Below are 19258 nucleotides of genomic sequence, written 5' to 3'. Positions count from 1 at the left end.
AGGGGTGAAGTTGTGCAGTTGGAGGCCATAATACTCCAGGAGCCCGCAGAGGAATGGATGGATTGGAAATCTGATGCCCCTCAGCAAGTAAGGGACAAGGCACACTCGCTCCCCATGGGATGGGTTGGGAAAACTCTCCGCTTGCTCCCCGCCGTCAAAGGTGGCTAATCCGGCTCGAACGGGGACACGATATGCAGGAGGAAGAAACCCCTGGGTCTGCAACTTCACCAATTGGTCATGGGACACGGTACACTTCTCCCAATCACCGGTCTTGGCGCTATAGGGGCGAGAGGAAGAGCTGCGGTGGCCGGCCATGATGGGATGGTTTCAGGCGCGCTCTGATGAATCCTCGCTTGAGGAAGATGGTGTGATTTGGATCTGAGGATCCCCGTCTCTTTAATGGACACTTATTTACAGGGTCAGGGTGGCAAGTGTAAAAATGCTTCGGCTTCTCACATTCGCTCGACACGTGGAGACTGACATTATTAAGGTACAGAAGCCGATGAGTGCAACATTAAATGGGAAGTCAGGCACTACTCGTTACAACAGGTACTCTGGAGAATTCGGAGAAGAACCCGCCTTGCAATGCCGAAGACAATCTGCGCGCCAGACTCATCGTCATTGAAGCCTGGTTCAGGGGCTACTGAGGGAGTCCGGGATTAGGGGGTCCTCGGACAGCCGGACTATATGCTTATGCCGGGCTGTTGGACTATGAAGATAGAAGATTGAACACTTCGTCCCGTGTCCGGGTGGGACTCTCCTTTGCGTGGAAGGCAAGCTTGGCAATTCGGATATGTAGATTTCCTTCTCTGTAACCGATTCTGTGTAACACTAGGCCCCCTTCGGTGTCTATATAAACCAGAGGGCTTAGTCCGTAGGACAAGAACAATCATAATCATAGGCTAGCTTCTAGGGTTTAGCCTCTACGATCTCGTGGTATATCAACTCTTGTAATCCTCATATCATCAAAATCAATCAAGCAGGAAGTAGGGTATTACCTCCATAGAGAGGGCCCGAACCTGGGTAAACATCGTGTCCCCTGCCTCCTGTTACCATTAGCCTTAGACGCACAGTTCGGGACCCCCTAGCCGAATCCGCCGGTTTTGACACCGACACCCATGCCAGCCTCCAAAAAAGAATAGCCATGGCCAATCAGACGATCTAGTTCGAGCCGTCGGCATCGAACATCTCCTTCTGCCAGGCCTTGAACCAGCTCCTCGTCTTCTCGCTCATCTTGGTCAAGTCCACGCTCATGATTGCAAGGGCCACCTCCTTTGTTTTGGTTGCAGCGTTGGTGGCCTCGATGTCAAGCTGCCTTTGCCTGGTCGTGACATTGGCGGCTTCGATGTCGAGCTGCCTTTGCGGAGACGCCTCCTCCATGTTGATCTTCCTCTTCTTGGTCACCTCCTCCATCTCAAGCTTCTTCCTTTGAAGCTCTAGGTTCATTTGCTCCTCCTTGCTTTGTCGCTTTTTCTCGTCCCTCACATCATTTTGAGACATCATGCCGTGCAAAGTCTCATGCAAGGCCATGGATGACGCATTATGTATGTCGTCCACCTTGGAGTTGGTCTTTCCCATCGGCCTCTTCAACGCCTCACCATCTCCACCTCCGGCAAATGCGACTGCCTTCTTGCCTCTCTTTCTTTGAAGTTCACAGTATTGATCTTTGAACGTTGGACAATTGTTGATGAGTGTCCAACAATGTGTAAGAGTGAATGGCTTGTCATTGTGTCGGGCCTTGGATGCTTCCAAAGATTGAAATGCCTACACCACATGATCAACAACAAATGAACATGCAAACGTATACAAGGCCGAAGTCTCATGGTCGTAGCAATGAAAGAACTAGGATGACAAGAGCATACCAAGTCCCCAATGCTAAGACCACTCACGGGCCATGCTTCAACGCTCTCAAGTGCGGCACAATACTTGTTGCACTCTTGTTGGATGAAAAACCACCTCTTTTGAATCAAGGTGATGCCACGGTTGCTCGTAATTTGGTAGGGCTCAAACATCTTTCTTTCATGGAATGTTTTGTGGACTCTTGTCCAAAAAACAAGGCCCTTTTGTTACGTGCCGGTCCTTGGATCTTGGCTAATCTCCATCCAACATTGGCAAATCAGCTTGTCCTCGTCTTGTGAATATGAACCCGTGTAAATGCTCTTCTTCCTCTTTTGTGCTTCTGCTCTTTGTGTGAGCTCGTCGATGAACAATGGCTCACCCGAAATATCAATATCAATGACATCTTCTTCATCACCATCACCTTTGCAATAGATGTCATCGTCTTCATGCCATGAGTCACCATGGTCATAGTCCGCATGGTCGTGGGGCTCTTCATCTGCAACGTACTGGGAGCGGCCATCCTAACTTTGGGTCTCGTCGGGATCGTAGGCAACGCCATGCCCACCCTCGTAGATCACTTGCTCCATGAACTGGTTGTACAAGGGGTCATCGACCGTTGGCGTTGGTGTTGCCATTTTGTAGAACAGGACGCGGCTCGACGACATGGTGCCCGTAAACGGTGGTCGTGCTTATGGTGCCCGTAAACGGTGGTCGTGCTTGCTTTCTTTGCATCTCCACGGACGGTCGTCCGCCGCTGCTGGACCCTGGCATGACATTGAGGTCGATGACGATCGAGGGGTGGACGGCGCGATCACGCCAACGTCCGGCGAGCCCGAAAATGGGTGTGGCCATCGTGCCTTGGCGGGGGAAAGCCAGGCAACATAGGCGTGGTCCGCGACATCGGCAACGAGCAATGCTGAGGCCTGGCGACCGACGAGCCTGTGCTCACCGGGCCGACGGCCGCACTAGAGAAACCCGCCGGACGGCAAAGGCCGAGCATTAGGAGGGCGTGCGCTTTGTTGACGATGGCCTCCTTCTCGTCGACCTCGGCCTTGTGCCGCGTGGCCTCCACCGCATCGCGCTCGGCGGCAAACTTGGCCGCGGCAGTCTTGCCCTTGACGGCCGCCCTCTGGTTCCTCCTCTTCGCCGATTCTGCATCCATCTTGGCGAGCTCCTCAGGTGTGCACTCCGACCACAACTTCCTTGGACCCTTGGCCGCCTTCTTCTTCACCTTTGCGGGCGGGTCGATGGCTAGGCCGCCGGAATTCGGCGGGGCGTCGGACATGGACGGGGGAGGGTGGGGGTGGGACATGGGAGGGTTTGGGGGAAAATGGCGCCAAATGGGGTGCAGGGGTTTTTGCTTTGTGCCACCAATAGGCGGGCCAGGGGAGGACAGGCACACGTGTCCCGTCCGTCCGCGCGCTGTCCGTTTCACCCCAAAAGCGGCGCAAAGTTGGGCCGGGGATGGGTCAAAAGCGGACAGAAAACGGACAAAAGTCCGTTCGCGCCTGCGTGTTGGGCCGTCCGGTTTGTCCGTTTTCCCCAAACAGACGCACCCGGCCAGGATGGGTCACGCGCTGGAGTTGGCCTCAGAGCATCTCTTCCCTCCAACCAAAAAAAAGAAAAACGTAGCATCTCCCATTTGATTGAAAATGTTAGGAGCGCGCTCGCCAAGGGGGAGGTGCATCATGAATGAGACGCAATGCAGCCCACTTTTTTCCACCCACTTGCTAATACTACCTCCTCTTATCCATTCCCCACCGCATCTCGTCATAGTGATTCCATCTCCGGGCGTTTTCGTCGGAGCACTTCACGTGTGGCTCTGCCGCCTCCATGTTGTTTCATCTATAGTCCGGCAGATCTAGGAGACGCTGAAGGAAATATGCCCTAGAGGCAATATTAAAGTTATTATTTATTTCCTTAATTCATGAGAAATGTTTATTATTCATGCCAGAATTGTATTAATCGGAAACTTAGTACATGTGTGAATACATAGACAAAACCTATAGTCCCTAGTATGCCTCTACTTGACTCGCTCGCTAATCAAAGATGGTTATGTTTCCTAACCATAGACATGTGTTGTCATTTGATGAAAAGGATCACATCATTAGGAGAATGATATGATGGACATGACCCATCCGTTAGCTTAGCCTTATGATCGTGTTAGTTTCATTGCTACTGCTTTTTTCATGACTTATACAAGTTCCTCAGACTATGAGATTATGCAACTCCCGAATACCGGAGGAACACTTTGTGTGCTACCAAACGTCACAACGTAAAAGGGTAATTATAAAGGTGCTCTACAGGTGTCTCCGAAGGTGTTTGTTGGGTTGGCATAGATCGAGATTAGGATTTGTCACTCCGTGTTTCGGAGAGGTATCTCTGGGCCCTCTCGGTAATACTCATCACTATAATCCTTTCAAGCATTGTAACTAATGAGTTAGTTGTGGGATGAAGTATTACGAAACAAGTAAAGAGACTTGCTGGTAACGAGATTGAACTAGGTATTGAGATACCGACGATCGAATCTCGGGCAAGTAACATACCGATGACAAAGGGAACGACGTATGTTGTTATGCGGTTTGACTGATAAATATCTTCGTAGAATATGTAGGAACCAATATGAGCATCCAGGTTCTGCTATTGTTTATTGACCGGAGACGTGTCTCAGTCATGTATACATAGTTCTCGAACCCGTAGGGTCCGCACGCTTAATGCTCGATGATGATCGATATAATGAGTTTATGTGTTTTGATGTACCGAAGGTAGTTTGGAGTCCCGGATGTGATCACGGACATGACGAGGAGTCTCAAAATGGTCGAGACATAAAGATTGATATATTGGACGGCTATATTCGCACACCGGAAGTGTTCCGGGTGATTTCGAAGAAAACCGGAGTGCTAGAGGGGTTACCGGAACCCCTCGGGGAAGTATTGGGCCTTAGTGGGCCTTAGGGGAGAGAGAGGGCAGCAGCCCAGGAGGTGCCCCCCAAGGGGAGTCTGAATTGGACTAGGGGAAGGGGGCGCAGCCCCTCTTTCCCTCTCCCTCTCCCTCTCCTTCCTTCCCCCTTCCCCCTCCTAGTTGGACTAGGAAAGGCGGAGTCTTACTCCTGCTAGGAGGAGGATTCCTCCCCTCCTTGGCGCACCCAAGGGCTGGCCGGCCTTCCCCCTTGCTCCTTTATATACGGGGACAAGGGGGCACCCTAGAACACACAAGTTGACATTGTTTAGCCGTGTGCGGTGCCCCCCTCCACAGTTACACACCTTGGTCGTATTATTGCTGTGCTTAGGCAAAGCGCTGCGCCGGTAACTTCATCATCACCGTCACCACGCCGTTGTGCTGACTAAACTCTCCCTCGGCCTCAACTGGATCAAGAGTATGAGGGACGTCCCCGAGCTAAACGTGTGCTGATCGCGGAGGTGCCGTACGTTCGGTGCTAAGATCGATCGGATCGTGAAGACGTACGACTACATCAACCGCGTTGTCATAACACTTCCGCTTTCGATCTACGAGGGTGGATGGACACACTCTCCCCTCTCGTTGCTATACATCACATAGATAGATCTTGCGTGATCGTAGGCTTTTTTCTGAAATTACCGCGTTCCCCAACAAACGCGTCGTCATTTCCACCGCGAACCCTCATCATCTAGCCGTCACTCCACTGGGAGGAGCCATGGGAGACGAGGCGGTGATGAGGCGGTCGGTTGTTGCGGCGGAGATGAGGGGGTTGCGAAGATGAGGTAGAGATGGGCGATGTTGGAGATGAGGCGGGCGGCGCCACCGACGAGATAGAGGGTGGCGGGGCGGTGTGCTGCGGGGACGGCGCCCACACAGCCGGCCACCAAGGCACGCGAGGAGGTGCATGACACCACAGTTGCCTTCATTGAGGTCCTCGATGAGCGGCCCTCACTGGATCCATCGAGACGCTTGGCGGCCGAGCCAGCGGCTCCATGCTCCTTGTCGCTGAAGTGACCCTACCTTTTCTCCAGCTCACAGCTCCTCGCCACCAAAGCTTTTGCACAAGGTTCACCTCATCGTCTTCTTCATGCTTATTTCGACATTTCTTGTGTTTCCATTTTTCTTTCCAGCTAGTGTTATATATGTTGCACACATGGCTATTCTTCGCCATCCAGTGCTCTCCTGAATTCAAGTTCACATGGCAATTGTTGTTGTACTGCCTCACATGCCATGGCAAATCTTGTTTTCATGATGGCATTTCATGTCTATATACCATGTAAAGTACTCACTGTACAAATGGTAGTTTTTAGTGTACATACCATGAGAATTTTCCACATTTTTTGCCATGTGTTTATACAATCCAAAATTCCTAAATTACAATGTACAAACTTGCTCTAAGTTTGCCTTGTTTTTGTAGATCATTGTAATTGTTCCTACCAAACTTTTTTCTAACTTCAAACAAATTTCAACAAAATTTGCCATGTGTTTTTGTACTGCTCACATGCCATAGAATTTTTTTGTATCCATCATGGCATTTTTGTGTCTAGATACCATGTCAAAATTTATATTTTTGCAAACGCTTGTTTCTGAGAGCACTGTTCTGTGTTGCTCACATGCCATGACATTTTGTAAACGGTATTTAGAGAGCATTGTTTTGTACTGCTCACATGCCATGACATTCTCTTTGCATACAATATTTTGAGAGCATTGTTTATACTGCTCACATACCATGGGACTTTGTTGCTTGTATTGCTTACATGCCATGGAATTTTGTATTTATCAATGTATCAAAATTCATTTTTATTTAGCACAACAATGTTTTGTCCCTGTGGCGAAATTTGCCATGCACAACAATATTTATCCCTTTGCAAATTTTTTCATTTGGTAATATTGAGTTACTTTTCTGCGCATGCACAACAAATGTTTTGTCCCTTGTATAATGCCACTTACAAAACTCTTCTTAGAATTCCCCCCTTCAAGAATTGCCATTTCAAAAACAAGTTGTTATGGTTTCTATAAATTTGCATCTTTTTTCAAAAAGAATAAAATTCACAATTTTTTGCCATTTTGACATGAAGCTAGCATGGCACTTTTATTCATTAGAACATGGCATTTTATTTTTTAAGAGTGCCATTTTATTTTAAAGAGCATGTCATTTCTTTTGGTAGATCATGGCACTTTTTTATAGAGCATGTCATTTTTATTTTAAAGAGCACATCAGTTTTAATTATAAAAGAGCATGACATCTGTTTTTGTCAACCATTGCACTTCTATTTTAAAAAGCATGGCATTTTTATTATAAAGAGCATGGCATATGCTTTTGTACAACCATTGCACTTCTATAAATAACATGTTTGTGCTAAACTGGGGCATGTTTTGGCCCAATTGGGGCACGTGTTTGAGAGGATCAGTTTCTCATACAAAGAGGGGTTTGCCTGGGGGTGTCCAGCGAATGAAACATTCGATGGTGTTGTTTCACCCTTGGCGAACCAATAGTTCACTAGGACCACCTCCCCTGTTTTTACCTGAATATCTGGCTGATGTTCCCCATGGAAGGAGAACCTAGCGAACCATTTGTTCATGATGGATGCATGAATCCAGTGAATGAATTCATTCACTCCATCAAAAGTCCCCGACGAATGATCCTAGTTAGCATCGACGACTCTAAATGATGGTGAACGAAGCATGAAAATCAAAAAATTCCTATGAAACAACCAAGATCCGATCTAGGAGATGTATAGCAATGAGAGGGAAGTGTGATTGTGTATCCTTGTAGACCGAAAGCGTTAGCGTATGTAATGCGGTTGATGTAGTCATACTTGTCATGATCCAATCGCGATCCAATCCGATCTAGTGCCGAACGGACGACGCCTCCAAGATTAGCACACATTCAGCTCAATGGTCTCCTCTCCTTCTTGATCCAGCGAGGGAGAGGAGGTAGATGAGATTGGAACCAGTGTGGCGGTATGGTGGTGGTGGTGGCAGCGGAATTCCGGCAACGACCAAGGAGAAGGGGTGGCTGCCCCCATGTGCCTTCCCCCTCTACATATAGGCTAGGGGGCAGGCGAGGGCATCCAAAACCCTCCTAGGGCCGGCCACAAGGGATTAAAACTTGGAGATAAGATCTTATCTCTAGATTCAACCCTTTAAATTTACAGATAAGACTTTATCTCTAGATTTAAACGACTTGTGCATTAGGGAATGTTGCTGCCAGCCCTTGTGGGCTATAGCCCCACCCGCTCGGTCCATGTGGGCCCTTCCCGGGTCGTTGGGCCCCATGATGGAACCCCTGGAACCTTCTAGAACCTTCCCAGTACTCTACCAAAAATTCCCAAACTTTTCTAGAACCGTGAATATGACTTCCCATATATAAATCTTGACCTCCGAACCATTTCCGAGCTCCTCGTGATGTCCTGGATCACATCCAGGGACTCTAATCTGCTTTTGTACTGTAACATCCCAATTTTCAATTTGGATGTTATACATAGATCATCTTATGCATATCATATTTATTCTTGCATTTTGTTGTGATCCTAGAAATCTTATGCAACTCAAGGACCCAAGGAGAGAGTTGGAAGTTTCACAAAATTCATATTTGAATTTATTTCAAATTTGAAGAAAGGATCAATTTGATTTTATTATTTTCTCTCCAATTATATCCACTATTAAAAATAAATGAGAGAAGATAATATGACTTCTTCAACCTAAGAGAAATATTGGAGAAAGAATTTCAAAATCAAAGTATTTATTTATTTGGTATTTTATTTGCTATTTTATTTTAATTAGAAAAATTGCATTTTTGAAAATTGCATATTAGTCCAGAAAAATGTTCATCTTGTCCTAAATATTAGGTTTGGGCGGTGAAAATTGTTTCTGAAATTTTTAGAATTTTTTATATATTTTTAAGATTTTTTCCTTCACGGCGAAATTGTTTTTTAAAAAAGTTTCAGACCGACTGGGCCGAAGCCCAGCCGGCCCAGCAACCCAACCGCCGCGCCGCCGCCTCCTCCGAGCGGGAGGAGTCTCGCTCGTCGCCGTCACCGATAGGGAGTACGGCTCGGACTCCCACGGCCGCCCCCTCGCCCAAGGCACCCCCCGAGGCCCTTTATAAGCCACGCCGCCCCGCCGCCTCTCGCCACCCCGCCTTGCCTCGCCACCACAGCCGCTGCCACAGCGCCGCCGCCGCAGCCCGCGCCGCCCACCGTCGCCGTCGCCGGAAGTTGCCGCCGCCGCTGGACCTCGCCGTTGAACCGACCTCGGCTAACGGTAATAAACCGTTCGGTTTGTTTTCGGTTTCTCCTGTTTATTTCGGTTTGGTAGATTAGATCGGTTTTTATTTTAGGTTTTCTAACTTAACGAACGTTCGTTAGTTCGTTCATATTAACGGACGATTTTCGTTGGACTGGTTCTGTTAACGAACGTTTGCGCCATAGTATTTTTCTTTTTAGTTTATTTTTGGCCAGAGACCTATCCACGAATAGTTTTCTCGCGTTTTAGCCCCTGATCTTAAAACTAGCATAACTTTTTACTCGTTTATCCAAATTAGGTGAAACCAGCGCCTAAATCTTCGTATCATTTTGTTCTTTCCACTTAACCACTTGAACATGATTTGGTATTGTAAAATTTAAGTTTAGTTCAGATTAGTAAACGATCTTGTTTCGTTCGTATTTTGAGTTTCGTTTCTCCATTTGGGTTGTTTCTTTTTGCAAATCGTAGCTAATCACTTGTACATACTGTTAAGATATAATTCACATGATAATAATGCTATTGGTTTGGGTTTTGCTAGTTTAAGACGTTTGCTTGTTTCGTGTTTGATTTGGATCTTTTCTCGGTTTTCTTGTTGTTTCGTTTGAGTGATTGCTTATGTATGCTACTGTTTGTCTACGCTAGATTACCCGGAGTGCGAAGCTTATTACTACTAATCTCTAGAGTTTGCAGATCGTCAGCAAGGCAAGTTACACTTTGATCATACTCTTTTATACCCAGTTTTTACTATGCATTAGTATTTACCCCTCAAATATTTTCATGATTAGGATTGGGAACATGCGGTTTGGTTGTAGTGCTTGAGGTAGAAACCTAATACCTTTTGATCACCCTAGGAATATACGTTATGCTTATTTATTGCTTAGCCATGCTCGTAGACGGGGATTGGATCGTGATTCACACATGGAAGTTTGAGAGTTATTAATCATGGATAACATTAAGGTGGCCACTCTAATATACATCTGGGTGGAGTGGTTGAGGCACCTGGGGAACCCAGTGTTGCCTATTTTAGGAAATCCCGGAGTGCCTGTGTGATTTTTCCTACGGTTTGCCACCCAGGCTCAAAGGGATCATAAGATTTTTCATGCTAGAAACTTCTGTGTGCAGCCATAAACCATTATGTGCTCTGGCATAGTTGAGTAAGTTGTGTGAGCTCTTGAAGAGGTGGACTAGCAGATGTAGGGGAGAGTAGGTGTATCGGTCCGCCCGGAGTAGAGAGTAAGTGCTTCAGAAACACTATGTCTCGATCATCCGATCATGGATGCGGTCGAGTCTTGTGGGGAAAAGTGCGCAAACCTCTGCAGAGTGTATAAACTAATCATGATTAGCCGTGTCCCCGGTTATGGACATCTAGAGTATCTGGTACTTGAATTATTGATGTGATCTCATCACTTTACTTAATGAATTTATTGGGTTAATGATGATACTTTTAATTGGGATTTGAGTTGGGGTTACCTTCTCAAATACTGGGCAACTTGGGAGTAGTAAAATGAATTTATTCCTTTGTTGGAGGGAAAAACTAGCTTTATGAAAAATCATAAACTTACAGCCCCCACCAGCCAAATATTGCATGTAGATATAGTTCTTGCATTTCATTGCTTTACAGTGTAACTCTGCCAGCATATCTTGCATTTCATTGCTTTGCAGTGTAACTCTGCCAGCATATTCAATGTGCTGACCTACATGGCTGCAACGTCTCATGTTGCAGACTACTCAGACGATGAATAAGGTGTGGTAGGTCATTGTTTTGCACTCAGCTATGCCGTTGGAGTTGATGGACTCATTTACCTTCGAAGCTTCTGCAGTTATTTAGTTTAGATGACCTTCAGCCATGATATTTGTGTGTAATCATACTCTTTATGAGGACTCGATATAATAAGTGTGTGATTGAACTCTGTTATAATTCCTTGAGTACTGTGCATGTCAGCATTACTGATCCAGGGATGACACTAATGCACAGAGATTTCGGTCCATTCGGATCATGGTTGCTACAAGATGGTATTAGAGCACACACTGACTGTAGGACGCGACCACTAGAATAAGCCACGGGATTTCTCTTCTCTGCTCATTTCTAATTCTCCTCTATTTCTACTCTATAGATGGCGGATCCTAGGAACAAGTTCACTCAGCTGGATGACGACACCCCTTTTGGACGCCACTTGAAGGAAGTCACTAAGTACTTGAACATCGGCCTACCAAGCTTCACGGGACTTTCTCTACATCTGTACCGGAAGAGGAGCGCTGGAAGATCAAAGTCTGGGTACCTGGGAGGACATTTGTGCCAACAATAGAGCCTATTGATTTCTACCTGGATGCACCAAGCTGGAGTATAGGAAAGAGCATGGCAACCCATATCACCTTTGGACGCATATGTGAAGTGTATCACAAGGAGCTGGGAGAAAACCATTTATCAAATATGTGGCCTCCGAGATGAAGAATGGGAGATGATTCATACCAGGAGGGATGGATCAATTGCAGCCTACATTCAAGAGATGGGAGATCATATTCGTCGACAAGAGAATCAACAAATTATCCACATGAAGAAGATCAAGAAGTTGATGAAGAGAAACAACGAGCTAGAAGAGGAACTCAAGTATACACGCGATGGATACAAGGAATAGATTACCGTACTACTGGAGAAGCATGAAGACCTGAAGAGGAAGCTTGGACTACCAGTGGAGAATCACAAGCGAGAACTAGCAAAGGAGATCCGTTCGGAGGACTGCATCATCCTGGACGACACCGACACGGATAGTGATGAAAATGATGATAGTGAAGACGACTACATTGACGAAGCTGGAGCAGACATTATTGAGTCTTCCTCTGATGAAAATTTCTAGATGACCACCATGTAACTAGTAGTATTCCTCCAAGTAGTTAGCAACGATCGAGTTTGTAATCATAGGTTAGACCGTTTGTGTGACCTTGTGTGCTATTGAATGAAGTGAATTGATTGTGTTTGTCTCATGAGCATATGGGTAGTGAATCTCTCTTAGACCTCATTCTATTCTGTTTTCTCACCCCTTCTAACCCATCAGATGCCTCCGAGACGTGACAATGGATTTGCATTCCCACCGGAGCTCACTCAGTTGATCTAGCAGCAGAATGCCTTGATGCAGATACTAGTTCAGAACTAGAACCAAGGCAACAACAACAATAACCCACCACCACCACCCCCTGTTGACCACCTAGCTCGCTTTCTAAGGTTGAATCCGCTGGTGTTCTCTAGTAGCACCGAGCCGATTGTTGCAGATGATTGGCTCCGCAAGATTGGAAGAGAGCTGACCACTGCAGGATGCACAAATGCGGAGAGAGTGCGCTCTGCCGCACATCAGCTTGATGGACCCACATCATCTTGGTGGGAGAATTTCACTGCCACTTACCCCATTGATACAGTTATGTGGGATCAGTTTCAGCAGGCTTTCCGCATTGCCCATGTTTCAGCAGGAGCTATGAGCATGAAGAAGCGCGAGTTTCACAACTTGCTCCAAGGAGGGCGTACCGTGGGCCAGTATGTGGATGAGTTTAGCAAGTTAGCACGCTATGCCCCAAATGACGTAGCCACAGATGCCGCCAAGCAGGAGAAGTTTCTTGAGGGACTCAACGATCAACTGAGCATGCAGTTGATGGTGGCAACATTCAACAACTACCAGGAGTTGGTAGACAGAGCCCTCATGATTGAAGGCAAGCAGCAATAGATTGATAATTGTAAGAGGAAGTATGGACAAGGGAGGTACACTTCAGGAGCTCAGCAGAAGCCCCGCTATTCCCCGTACTCAGGAGGACATATCCAGAACCATGGAGTACATAACCATGGAGGGAATACGCACAATGGAGCAAGTTCGCACAACCATAGTGGCCCCAAGAATGGAAATTGGAATGGAGGAAGCAGCAGCCAGAACCGTTCGAAACCCGCAACACCAGCCAAGAGGGATTTGAGCCACATTACCTGTTTCAAGTGCCAGAAGACCACACATTATGCCACTGAATGTCCTGAAGCAAAGAATGGAAATGGAAATGGAGGTTCTACGAAGAAGCCCAACCCCTTCACCAAAGGTCAGGTGAACCACGTTAGTGTGGAGGAGATTGAGGATCAACCCGACGTAGTTGTCGGTAAGTTTTTGATTAATGCTTTTACTGCACTTGTTCTTTATGATACTGGTGCAGTGCATTCATTCATATCAAGGGGATTTGTGAATAAGTATAACCTGCCAACCGTAGCCCTTAAGTCACCTATGTTAGTAAGTTCCCCAAGAGCGGAGTATATGGCTAGTAGGGTATGCTATCAGTTGCCACTAACCATAGGTAGACATGTTTTCCCCACTGACCTGATTGTTCTGGAGTCACAAGGATTGGATGTGATACTAGGAATGGATTGGCTATCCAAATTTGAAGGGAACATCGATTGCGCGAGTAAATCAATTCTTCTCACCACCCCTGAAGGAAAGAGGATCAAGTATGTATCCCGGCATGCGCCGAGGAGAACTCAGGTGAATTCCTTATCAGGAGTTGTTCAGGAGGAAGTACCAATGGTGAAGGATTATCCCGACGTATTTCTGGAAGAGTTACCAGGCATGCCAACGAATCGAGACATTGAGTTTTTGATTGAGCTATTGCCAGGCACGTGACCAATATCAAAGAGACCGTATCAGATGCCCGCAAAAGATCTGGAGGAAATTAAGATGCAGATAAAGGAGTTACTGGAGAAAGGTTACATTCGACCAAGTTCATCACCTTGGGGAGCCCCAGTGCTTCTAGTGGAGTCAAGGGAAAGCTAGCACCAGGTTTTGTAGGACCATACAGAGTTTTGGAACGCATGGGAGAAGTTGCATACAAGCTGGAATTGTCAGAAGGATTGTCAGGAGTTAATGATGTGTTTCACGTTTCCCAGTTGAAGAAGTGCCACGCAGAGATGCCGATATTCCTCTAAGAGATACAGTGCCACTGGAAGCAATTCAATTAGATAGTGATTTGACCTATGAAGAGAAGCCAGTCAAGATCCTCGAGTTTTCCAGTCGAGTTACTCGCAGCTGCTACCTCTTGAGCACTGCGTTGGTTTTCCCTTGAAGAGGAAAGGGTGATGCAGCAAAGTAGCATAAGTATTTCCCTCAGTTTTTGAGAACCAAAGTATCAATCCAGTAGGAGGCTACACGCAAGTCCCTCGTACCTAAACAAACAAATAAGAACCTCGCAACCAACGCGATAAAGGGGTTGTCAATCCCTTCACGACCACTTGCAAAAGTGAGATCTGATAGAGATAATAATAAGATAAATATTTTTGGTATTTTTATGATATAGATTGAAAAGTAAAGATTGCAAAATAAAGTAGGTCAGGAACTTATATGATGGAAAATAGACCCGGGGGCCATAGGTTTCACTAGTGGCTTCTCTCCACATAGCATAAGTATTACGGTGGGTGAACAAATTACCGTCGAGCAATTGATAGAAAAGTGCATACTTATGAGAATATCTAGGCATGATCATGTATATAGGCATCACATCCGCGACAAGTAGATCGAAACGATTCTGCATCTACTACTATTACTCCACACATCGACCGCTATCCGGTATGCATCTAGAGTATTAAGTTCATAAGAACAGAGTAATGCATTAGGCAAGATGACATGATGTAGAGGGATAAACTCAAGCAATATGATATAAACCCCATCTTTTTATCCTCGATGGCAACAATACAATACGTGCCTTGCTGCCCCTGCTGTCACTGGGAAAGGACACCGCAAGATTGAACCCAAAGCTAAGCACTTCTCCCATTGCAAGAAAGATCAATCTAGTAGGCCAAACCAAACTGATAATTCGAAGAGACCTGCAAAGATAACCAATCATACATAAAAGAATTCAGAGGAGATTCAAATATTTCTCATAGATAAACTTGATCATAAACCCAAATTCATCGGATCTCGACAAACACACCGCAAAAAGAGTTGCATCGAATAGATCTCCAAGAAGATCGAGGAGAACATTGTATTGAGATTCAAAGAGAGAGAAGAGCCATCTAGCTAATAACTATGGACCCGAAGGTCTATGGTAAACTATTCACACTTCATCGGAGAGGCCTTGGCGTTGATGTAGAAGCCCTCCGTGATCAATTCCCCCTCCGGCGGAGCGCCGGAAAAGGCTCCAAGATGGGACTCATAGGTACAGAAGGTTGCGGTGGTGGAAATAGGGTTTTATGGTGCTCTTGGATGTTTTGAGGGTATGGAAGTATATATAGGCGAAGTAAGTCGGTCAGGGGAGCCACGAGGGGCCCATGAGGGTGGGGGGCGCGCCCACCCCCCTGGGGCGCTCCCTCCTGCCTCGTGGCTTCCTCGTCTGCTTCTTGACATCCAGTCCAAGTTTCCTGGATTGCATTTGTTCCAAAAGTATCTCTCCCGAAGGTTTCATTCCATTTGGACTTTTTTTGATATTCCTTTTCTTCGAAACACTGAAATAGGCAAAAAACAGCAATTTGGGTTGGGCCTCCATTTAATAGGTTAGTCCCAAAAATGATATAAAAGTGTATAGTAAGGCCCATAAACATCCAAAATGGTAATACAATAAAATGGAACAATGAAAAATTATAGATACGTTGGAGAGGTATCAAGCATCCCAAGCTTAATTCTTGCTCGTCCTCGAGTAGGTAAATGATAAAAACAGATTTTTTGATGTGGAATGCTACCTAGCATATTTCTCAATGTAATTTTGTTTATTGTGGCATGAATGTTCAGATCCAAATGATTCAAGATAAAAGTTCATATTAACATAAAAATAGTAATACTTCAAGCATACTAACAAGTAATCATGTCTTATCAAAATAACATAGCCAAAGAAAGCTTATCCCTACAAATTCATATAGTTAGGCTATGTTTCATTTTTGTCACACAAAATACTCCCATCATGCACAACCCCGGTTTCAACCAAGAAATTGGTTCATACTTTTTAACGCGCTTCAGCTTTTTTAACTCTCAAGCAATACATGAGCGTAAGCCATGGATATAGCACTATGGGTGGAATAGAATGTGATGATGGAGGTTGTGTGGAGAAGACAAAAAAGGAGAAAGTCTCACATTGACGAGGCTAATCAACGGGCTATGGAGATGCCCATCAATTGATGTCAACATGAGGAGTAGGGATTGCCACGCAACGGATGCACTAGAGCTATAAATGTATGAAAGCTCAACAAAAGAAACTAAGTGGGTATTTTGAGGAAGACCTATAATCAAACTCGCTTGCTCACGAAGACCTAGGGCATTTTGAGGAAGCCCATCATTGGAATATACAAGCCAAGTTCTATAATGAAAAATTCCCACTAGTATATGAAAGAGACAACATAGGAGACTCTCTATCATGAAGATCATGGTGCTACTTTGAAGCACACGTGTGGGAAAAGGATACTAACATTGTCCCTTCTCTCATTTTCTCTCATTTTTTATTTTTTTAATTTTGGTGGGCTTCTTTGGCCTCTTTTTTTTATTTGGGCTTATTTGGCCTCTTTTATTTTTCATAAAGTCCGTACTCTCATACCGACTTGTGGGGGAATCATAGTCTCCATCATCCTTTCCTCACTTGGGACAATGCTCTAATAATGAAGATCATCACACTTTTATTTACTTACAACTCAAGAATTACAACTCAATACTTAGAACAAAATATGACTCTATGTGAATGCCTCCGGCGGTGTACCGGGATATGCAATGAATCAAGAGTGACATGTATGAAAGAATTATAAAGGTGTCCTTGCCACAAATACGATGTCAACTACATGATCATGCAAAAGCAATATGACAATGATGGAACGTGTCATAATAAACGGAACGGTAGAAAGTTGCATGGCAATATATCTCGGAATGGCTATGGAAATGCCACAATAGGTAGGTATGGTGGCTGTTTTTAGGAAGATATAAGGAGGTTTATGTGTGATAGAGTGTATCATATCACGGGGTTTGGATGCACCGGCGAAGTTTGCACCAACTCTCAAGGTGAGAAAGGGCAATGCACAGTACCGTAGAGGATAGAAATGATGGAAGGGTAAGAGTGCATATAATCCATGGACTCACATTAGTCATAAAGAACTCATACTTATTGCAAAAGTTTATTAGCCCTTGAAGCAAAGTACTACTACGCATGCTCCTAGGGGAAGGTTGGTAGGAGTTAACCATCGCGCGATCCCGACCTCCACTCATAAGGAAGGCAATCAAAGAGCACCCCATGCTACAAATTTGTCACACAACTTTTACCATACGTGCATGCTATGGGACTTGCCAACTTTAACACAAGTATTTGTTGATTTCATAATTACCCAACTAGCATGATTCTAACATTACCACCTTTATATCTCAGAACAATTATCAAGTATCAAATTTATCATAGTACTCAGTGCACTTTCTATGATAGTTTTTATTATATCCAACTTGGATGCCCATCATATTAGGACCAATTTTATAACCAAAGAAAATACCATGCTGTTCTAAAAGACTCCCAAAATAATATAAGTGAAGCATGAGAGATCAATAATTTCTATAAAATAAAACCACCTCCGTGATCTAAAAAGATATAAGTGAAGCACTAGAGCAAAATTATGTAGCTCAAAAGATATAAGTGAAACACATAGAGTATTCTAATAAATTCCGATTCATGTGTGTCTCTCCAAAAAGGTATGTACAGCAAGGATGATTATGGTAAACTAAAAGGCAAAGACTCATATCATACAAGACGCTCCAAGCAAAACACATATCATGCGGTGAATAAAAATATAGCTCCAAGTAAAGTTACGGGTAGACGAAGACGAAAGAGGGAATGCCTTCCGGGGCATCCCCAAGCTTAGGCTTTTGGTTGTCCTTGAATTTACCTTGGGGTGCCTTGGGCATCCCCAAGCTTAGGCTCTTGTCACTCCTTATTCCATAGTCCATTAAATCTTTACCCAAAACTTGAAAACTTCACAACACAAAACTCAACAGAAAATCTCATGAGCTCCGTTAGTGCAAGAAAGAAAACCACCACTTTAAGGTAATGTAATGAACTCATTCTTTATTTATATTGGTGTTAAACCTACTGTATTCCAACTTCTCTATGGTTCATACCCCCCAATACTAGCCATAGATTCATCAAAATAAGCAAACAACACACGGAAAACAGAATCTGTCAAAAACAGAACATTTTGTAGTAATCTTTAACTTTCGAATACTTCTAGAACATTAAAAATCCTACCAAAATAGGAATTCCTATCAAATTTGTCTATTAATATACTGCAAAAATAGTTAACTGAAAAGAATGTTTCTGTGATTTATTAAAATTATTCTCGTGCGCGCAAAAGTTTCTGTTTTTCAGCAAGATCAAATTAACTATCACGCAAGATGATCCTATAGGTTCTACTTGGCACAAACACTAATTAAAACATAAAACCACATCTAAAAAGAATCTAGATGAATTATTTAATACTAAACAGGAGCAAAAAGTAAAGAACAAAAATAAAATTGGGTTGCCTCCCAACAAGCGCTATCGTTTAACGCCCCTAGCTAGGCATAAAAGCGAGAATAGATCTAAGTATTGCCATCTTTGGTATTCAATTCATAAGTGGCTCTCATAATAGATTCATAAGGTAATTTGATTTTATTTCTAGGAAAGTGTTCCATGCCTTTCCTTAATGGAAATTGGAATCTAATATTTCCTTCCTTCATATCAATAATTGCACCAATCGTTCTAAGGAAAGGTCTACCAAGAATAATAGGACATGAAAGATTACAATCTATATCAAGAACAATAAAATCTACGGGCACATAATTCCTATTTGCAACAATAATAACATCATTAATCCTTCCCATAGGTTTCTTAATGGTGGAATCCGCAAGGTGCAAGTTTAAAGAGCAATCATCAAACTCACGAAAACCTAACACATCACACAAAGTTTTTGGAATCGTGGAAACACTAGCACCCAAATCACACAAAGCATAGCATTCATGATCTTTAATCTTAATTTTAATAGTAGGTTCCCACTCATCATAAAGTTTTCTAGGGATAGAAACTTCTAATTCAAGTTTTTCTTCATAAGATTGCATTAAAGCATCAACGATATGTTTAGTAAAAGCCTTATTTTGACTATAAGCATGAGGAGATTTTAGCACGGATTGCAACAAGGAAATACAATCTATTAAATAACAAATATCATAATTAAATTCCTTGAAATCCAAAATAGTGGGTTCAT

General features: G+C 44.3%; 1 pseudogene; it reads right to left on the bottom strand.

Moving 5' to 3' along the window:
- Positions 1-1161: 1161 nt before the first annotated feature.
- The window catches only part of LOC119360900, a 29116-nt pseudogene continuing 11019 nt past the window's right edge, over positions 1162-19258 (bottom strand).

The sequence above is a fragment of the Triticum dicoccoides genome, chromosome 2B (assembly GCF_002162155.2).
Source record: "Triticum dicoccoides isolate Atlit2015 ecotype Zavitan chromosome 2B, WEW_v2.0, whole genome shotgun sequence".
NCBI classification, from domain to species: Eukaryota; Viridiplantae; Streptophyta; class Magnoliopsida; order Poales; family Poaceae; genus Triticum; species Triticum dicoccoides.
Note: the sequence above shows the minus strand (reverse complement) of the source record. Positions and strands in the feature narration are given on the sequence as shown.